Source organism: Eulemur rufifrons, chromosome 30 (genome assembly GCF_041146395.1).
Source record: "Eulemur rufifrons isolate Redbay chromosome 30, OSU_ERuf_1, whole genome shotgun sequence".
Lineage (NCBI taxonomy): Eukaryota > Metazoa > Chordata > Mammalia > Primates > Lemuridae > Eulemur > Eulemur rufifrons.
The window spans coordinates 94,909,346-94,917,077 of record NC_091012.1 but is presented as its reverse complement, the minus strand read 5'-3'; the positions used below and the strand labels follow the sequence as shown (position 1 = coordinate 94,917,077).

General features: G+C 39.0%; 1 non-coding gene and 1 pseudogene across 1 annotated transcript; one reads left to right on the top strand and one right to left on the bottom strand.

Moving 5' to 3' along the window:
* The first annotated feature begins 448 nt into the window (after positions 1 to 448).
* On the top strand, positions 449 to 3,881 carry LOC138379132 (acyl-CoA-binding domain-containing protein 5 pseudogene; annotated as a pseudogene).
* A 2,103-nt stretch (positions 3,882 to 5,984) lies between these two features.
* Positions 5,985 to 6,090, bottom strand: LOC138379304 (U6 spliceosomal RNA). The gene has a single exon (XR_011232076.1). It is a non-coding gene; the product is annotated as a U6 spliceosomal RNA (small nuclear RNA).
* Positions 6,091 to 7,732: the final 1,642 nt, after the last annotated feature.

Here is a 7,732-nt window from a genome sequence, read left to right as displayed (position 1 = left end):
CTAAAGCAATCACCGCAGCAACAAAAATAAATAAATGGGACCTGATCAAATTAAAAAACTTCTGCACAGCCAAGGAAACTATCATTAGAGCAAATAGACAGCCTACAGAATGGGAGAAAATATTTGCTCTCTACACATCCGATAAAGGGTGATAACAAGAATCTATCTAGAACTTAAAAAAATCAACAAGAAAAAAATCAAACAACCCCATCAATAAATGGGCAAAGGAAATGAACAGAAACTTTTCAAAAGAAGACAGAATAATGGCCAGCAAACATATTAAAAAAAAAAAAAAGCTCAACATCTCTAATCATTAGAGAAATGCAAATCAAAACCACAATGAGATATCACCTAACCCCAGTGAGATTGGCCTCTATCAAAAAATCCCAAAACAAGCCCGCGGGGCAGGGCGAGGGGCGGGCGTCGGGGACCTTACCGGACGGGCCTTGCCCGGCAATACCAAGTTTCATGCAGGCTCCTGGGAAAGCTGGTGCTGCTGCTGCCTGATTCCCGCCGACAGACCTGGGGACCGGGGCCGGCGCTGGCAGCTGGAGATGGCGGACAAGAGATCCGTGCACGAAACCAGGTTCGAGGCGGCCGTGAAGGTGATCCAGAGTTTGCCGAAAAATGGTTCGTTCCAGCCAACAAATGAAATGATGCTTAAGTTCTATAGCTTCTATAAACAGGCAACTGAAGGACCCTGTAAACTTTCAAGGCCTGCATTCTGGGATCCTATTGGAAGATATAAATGGGATGCTTGGAATTCATTGGGTGATATGACCAAAGAGGAAGCCGTGATTGCCTATGTTGAAGAAATGAAAAAGATTCTTGAGACTATGCCAATGACTGAGAAAGTTGAAGAATTGCTGCATGTCATAGGTCCATTTTATGAAATTGTAGAGGACAAAAAGAGTGGCAGGAGTTCTGATGTAACCTCAGATCTTGGTAGTGTTCTGACGACTTCTCCAAATGCCAAAACGGTTAATGGCAAAGCCGAGAGCAGCGACAGTGGGGCTGAGTCTGAGGAAGAGGAGGCCCAAGAAGAAGGGAAAGGAGCAGAACAAAGTGACAATGATAAGAAAATGATGAAGAAATCAGCAGATCATAAGAATTTGGAAATCATTGTCACTAATGGCTATGATAAAGATGGCTTTGTTCAGGATATACAGAATGACATTCATGCCAGTTCTTCCCTGAGTGGCACAAGCCCTGAAGAAGTAAAACCTATAGATCAACACTTGGAGCAAACTGGAAAAACTGCTGTCTGCATTCACCAAGATATAAATGATGATCATGTTGAAGATGTTACAGGAATTCAGCATTTGACAAGTGATTCAGACAGTGAAGTTTACTGTGATTCTATGGAGCAGTTTGGACAAGAAGAGTCTTTGGACAGCTTTGCATCAAACAATGGACCATTTCAGTGTTACTTGGGAGGTGATCTCAGTCAGCCCATGGAAAATTCTGGTTTTCCTGAAGATGTTCAAGTACCTCCTGGAAATGGCGATGTTGGGAGTATGCCGGTGGGAGCAGTGGAAGGAAAAGGTGAAGTTAAGCACGGAGGAGAGGATGGCAGGAATAACAGTGGGGCACCTCACCGAGAGAAATGAGGCGGAGAAAGTGAGGAATTCTCCAACGTCAGAAGGGGGAGAGGGCACCGGATGCAACACTTCAGCGAAGAAGCCAAGGGTCGGCAGGTGGGGAGCGGAGGGGACGGGGAGCGCTGGGGCTCGGACCGAGGGTCCAGAGGGAGCCTCAACGAGCAGATCGCCCTGGTGCTCCTGCGACTGCAGGAGGACATGCAGAGCGTCCTCCAGAGACTCCACAAACTGGAAACACTGACCGCTTCGCAGGCAAAGTCATCAACATTGCAGACTAGTAATCAGTCCTCCTCACAGAGACCATCTTGGTGGCCCTTTGAGATATCTCCTGGTGCACTAACTTTTGCTATCGTATGGCCTTTTATTGCCCAGTGGCTGGTGCATTTATATTATCAAAGAAGGAGAAGAAAACTGAACTGAAGAAAACGGTGTTTTACTCAAGAAGAGTGCTGGGCCCGGATGACCTCAGAATGAATTGGATTGTGGCGTTCACAAGAAAATCTTAGTTTGTGATGATTACATTGCTTTTTCTTGTCCAGTAGTTTGGTTTGTGTACATAAATACATACATATTTTGCACTACACAAATGATAACATTTTAAGGACTAATATCACTGATACTTGAATAATCAATTTCAACTAGGTTATAAGTCGCATACATAGATTTACCCTACCCTTGAACTTGAAGGACATTAAATTATTAATTATCGTTTGGTAACACGTTTACCTGATTATCACCCATAGAGAAATATAAGCTGCTTTTCCAAGGCACAGTTGTGATAATGAGATCAGATTTATAAGTGGGTATTTTTAATTTTCTAAATTAAATACAAGAAAGAATGCAAACCAGGAGTGTATTTCAAATGACATTAAATCAACTTTATATCTTAGTCACTCAATTGCCATGCCAAGTAGTAGAAAACTGCTGGAAGAATCTTCTTCATTTTGTGGGCTGCCCAAGACCTTTTTTGGGCATTCGCAGCCCTGAGTTTGGTGTTCGGGCATCGTTACTAACAAGCAGAGCCCTCTGTAGTAGGCTTAGTTTTTACAAATGATTCACGGAAGTCACATAACCTGCTGATGGAAATGTTGAAGACTGGGCGTTATGTAGGTTTAAAAGTATATTCTGAGCCTGCAAATGATTGATATGATTTTTATTCAAACATGTACATTTATTCCTTTGTAATCATTTTTCTTTAACTGAGGATCTCTAGTGTCTGCTTCCTAGGGTGCTTTGAAATATAAAATGAAAACCTATTTATACTGTTTTTACAAAGGTCAAAAAAGAAACAGAAGAAAATCACTTTTCTGCAACTGGTGAACTATATAGACTGGACTCTTAACCTCTTAGTGCCTCAGTTTCTCCTTCGGGTTACAATATTTTAGATATACCTACTTTGCAGGGGTATTGGAAGGATTCGCAAGCTCGTAGGCCACGTGCTTCCACATGAATAAGGCCTGACCAACTGATGGAAGTGTAAGTCCCTCTACCCCACCTCTCACATTTAAACCAAAAGGAAGGCTATAATTTAGATCCTTGAAGACTTTGTTTGGAAAATCATTCTTGTATATCTTCTAAAACTCCCTGCTCACTTAGATAGATGTACCTTGTGCTTCGAAGATTTCTTTGATTCAGATGCTTGTAACAAATAATTTTTAAGCAGTCTTGGTATGTATGATGTTGGGTTTAGCATCATGTATTCAGAGTGTTTTAAATAAGAGGGAAAGAATTACCCGTCTCTAATATTACGGGATGGTTCTTTGTTTGCCTGAAAAAAAAAGTATAAGAATATAATTTGCTTTTCCCAGACTTTTTTCCTTTTTTTTTCTTTCATGTAACTTGGTGGTTTTTACTTTTGCATCCCATATTGATTAAAATTAGTCTGTCTAAAGGGATCTCCCAATATTTGTTTTTAAGTAACGGTCCTCTATTTAGAAAAAAAATGAAGGAAGTAACTGACTTATGTAAAAATAAAGTTTAGACCTGTGGATCACAGATATTTTCAAAAATTAGATATAAATCTGCTGTCAGAAAAGCTGGCTTTTCTCTTAATGTATAAATACATCAAATGCAAATTAAGAATGTAAGCAGTTGTGAATCATTACGAGCAGGAAGAGGTAACTAAATCCTAGGGATAACCATTTGTATCCTGTTCCAAAGTCTTATTTTGCAGTTTGAAAAGCACTTTGCACACAGTTCTTGTATATAAAAGTAAAGATGTAATTATAGGGTATAGTGTTCTGCTTTGTTTAACAAGAACCTCATTTTAAATTTTAAAGTGACAGCTATGGTATGTTTTTAATGATCGACTTATTTTCTGTTTCTTTATTGTAAAACTAAGTTAAAAATAAAAGGTTAATGAGAAATGAAAAAAAAAAATCCCAAAACAACAAATGCTGGCAAGGATGTGGAGAGATGAGAACACACTTCACTGCTGGTGGGACTGCAAATTGGTACAACCTCTGTGGAAAAGAATTTGGAGATACCTCAAAGAGTTAAAAATAGAAATACCGTTCTATCCAGCAATAGCACTATTAGGCATCTACCCAAAAGATCAAAAGACATTCTATAATAAAGACATCTGCACCCAAATGTTTATGGCAGCACAATTAACTATTGCAAGAATGTGAAAACAACCCAAGTGCCCGTCAATTCATGAGTGGATTATTAAAATTTGGTATATGTATACAATGGAATATTACTCAATTATAAGAAACGACAGTGATCTAGCACCTCTTATATTTTCCTGGATTGAGCTTGAGCCCATTATCCACAGTGAGATATCACAAGATTGGAGGAATAGCCTCCACATGTACTCGCTGCCAAATTGGCACTAAATGATCAACACTATGGTGCTCACACAGTAATAATATTCTCCAGGGATTAGGGGGTTGAGGGGATAAACTCACAACTAATGGACATGGTGTGCATTGTAGAGGGGAAGGGCATGCCTCTAAACCTCACTTGGGTGAGGCAAAGACATAAAATGTAAACAAAATGTTTGTACCCTCATAATATCCTGAAATAAATAAAAAAGAATATAAAACAGGTAAATTCAGCCCCTGTAAGAGCTTTGTGAAGTAACCTAATCTGAAAGCAAATACTCTCAATGCCATCTGAAGCCTCTTTTTGCTTGCTATTATTCTAACCCAAGGTGGCCAAAGAGAATTTGAGGATTAAAGGCTTAGAGGAATAGGGCTGGGCTAGTTATAATGACTCAATTGGAATAGCACAGGGGCTGTCAGTGACCTGCACACAGACCTTTTGGAAACAGACTTGCTGGTCAAACAGTGAAACTGTCAGGTACAATAAAACCAACCTTAAAACTGGAAAAGCCCACCTAAGTCATTTCAAACGTGAAGGTCATGAATGCAGCTTTTTCTTTTCCTAGTAAGATCTTGTTGACCATGAAACCTGTCTTATTCATTCTTTCACTCATTATTCACGAATTCATCCAGCAAATATTTATTGAGCACCAACTCTGTATCCAGGACTGTACTAGACTCTGAGACTACAGTAGGTGCAAGAAAGATATAATCCCTGACCTCACAGAGCCTCCATTGTTAGCTGTGGAGAGAAGCAGTTAAACAAGCAATTTCAATAAATTGTGGTTAGATGTACAGGGTGACTTAACAGCACATTATAGGAGCACCCTACCGAGAAGCAACAGAAAGCCAGAAAAGACCTCTTAGAGGAAGGACTTCTAAATTGAGACACAAAAGATAAGTGGATTGAGGAATAGGGGGGAAAAGTGTTTGATCCAGATGGCTCAAACATAAAAGAAGTTTTGGAGGGAAGAGAGGGCATGTAGCACCTTGGAAATTGATGAACTGACAGAACTCTGGCATAGGTGGAGCTAGAGTGTGAGATGAGGAAGGGCAGAAGAAGTGAGCTAGAAAGATTAGGAGGGGCCGGGCCACAAAGGGCCTTACAGGCCATGTTAAGGAGTTTGATCTTTACCCCAGTGAAATGACAAGCCATTAATTTTCTTAATATAACAGTTATGAGTTTCTTTCTCACGAGTAGAAATACAAAGAAGAAAACAAAAGTGAGTTCATACTTTCCAGCTAACCTTTCCTTTTTTAAAAAAATAAAGTAACTAATGAATGAGGTTTGAAAATCCAAACAGTTCAAAACGAAAAATGAAAGTCATGCTCCCCCGCAAACCAGGTCACTTTCCCCAAGGGAAACCACTATTAAGAATATTTTATGACATTTCCAGAAGAAAAATTCTTTATCCATCTATATAAGGATATGTATAAGAAGATATCTACCTATATTATCTATATACATATAAACAATCACAACTTGCTCACTTCTGCACCTTGCTTTTTACTTAATGAAATATCTCTGAGATATTTCCATATGTGCACTCACACATGCACAAAAAAGGAATATTTCATTAGTATGAATGTCATCCTGACCCAGGGGCAATACTAATCTCTCTATTATTCCAATTTCAGTCAATAAGGCAAACACTACTGGACTATTTTAAGCAAAGAGGATTTACAATCACATTTGTGTTTTTGGCAAAAATAGCTTTGGCTGTTATTTGAAGAGCAGATTATGGAGGACAAGAGTAGAGTCATACCTAGCAATCCCATTGCTGGGTATATATTCAAAAGAAGGGAATTCAGTATATTAAAAAAGATATCTGCACTTCCATGGTTATTTCAGCATTAGGCATAATAGCCAGGATTTGTAATCAGCCTAAGTGTCCGTCAACAAATAAATAGGTAAAGAAATTGTAGTACACATATACAATGTAATATTATATCACCACAAAAAGAATGAAATCCTGCCATTTGCAACAACATGGATGGAATTGGATACATTATGTTAAGTGAAATAAGCCAAGCCCAGAAAGACAAATCTCACATGTTCTCACTCATATGTGGGAGCTAAATATTAAAACCAATTGATCTCATGGAGATAGAGAGTAGAATGACGGTTACCAGAGGCTGGGAAGGGTAGTGGGGACTGGGGGATAAAGTGGGGATGGTTAATGGGTGCAAAAATATAGTTAGATTGAATGAACAATATTTGATAGCACAAGTGACTATAATAAACAGTAAGTTATGGTATACTTTAAGATAACTAAAAGAGTGCAGTTGGAATGTTCCTAACACAAAGAAATGATAAATACCCCAATTACCCTGTTTTGATTAATTCACATTGTATGTATGCCTGTATCAAAACATCACATATACCTATAAAGATACACAACTATTATCTTCCCATAACAATTAAAACATTTTAAAAATTTTCAAAAGTAAAATTTAAAAAAAAACCCAAAAATTAACAAATGAAAAAGAGTGGAGTCTTTGTGATAATGATGTTATTTAGTCATTCATGAAACTTATTCTGATACCCACCTATTTATAATAACCTCTCTCCCATCTGAAATGTTATACCATTTTATATAGACCTATATTCTCTCATTTACCATGTCTTTTGATACTAATGAAGTATTTTATTCATGCATTGTTTTATCCTTCTTATTTGCTGTGACCTCCTTAGTAGTGTGGGTATGGGTAGGCATGTGTGAGGAAGGCAGAACAAGAAAAAAATAAGACTAACATGCACTGATTGCTTAGTATGTGACAGGTGCTGTGCTAGGCACTTTTACAAACATTCTTCCATTTTCTTTTCACACTCTAATTTTACAGATGACAAAACTGAGGCTTGAAGAACTCAAGTGACTTCCTCAAGATTACATATTTTAGGGCGAGGCAGAGCCAAGAGTTAAACCAGGCTTGTCCATGCCCAGAATCCATTATCAGGAAGCCAAATGAGAAAGTAGAGAACGGTTGGAAGAAGGAGCTGACAACATTTATAGACCTGCTTTGGGCAGGTAGCTGGAAAGGAAGACATGTTCACTGAACAGGGAGAGGAGAGGTAGCTTCCCCCAGGCAGGCAGGAAGGGTCTGGGGCAAAGGTGTTGGGAGGACTCTCAGGGAGACTCCTCATGAATGAGGTACCAGGAGGATGAAGAAAATATATTTTTGAGCTAGAGCCTGTGAGTGGATGCCTCAAGACTAGGGGAGTTGGGAGCTCAAGGATCAATCTGCAGATGCAAGTGAGTTGGTGGGGGTGAACTTCAGAGCAACAGTGCCTTAGAGCAGTGGCCC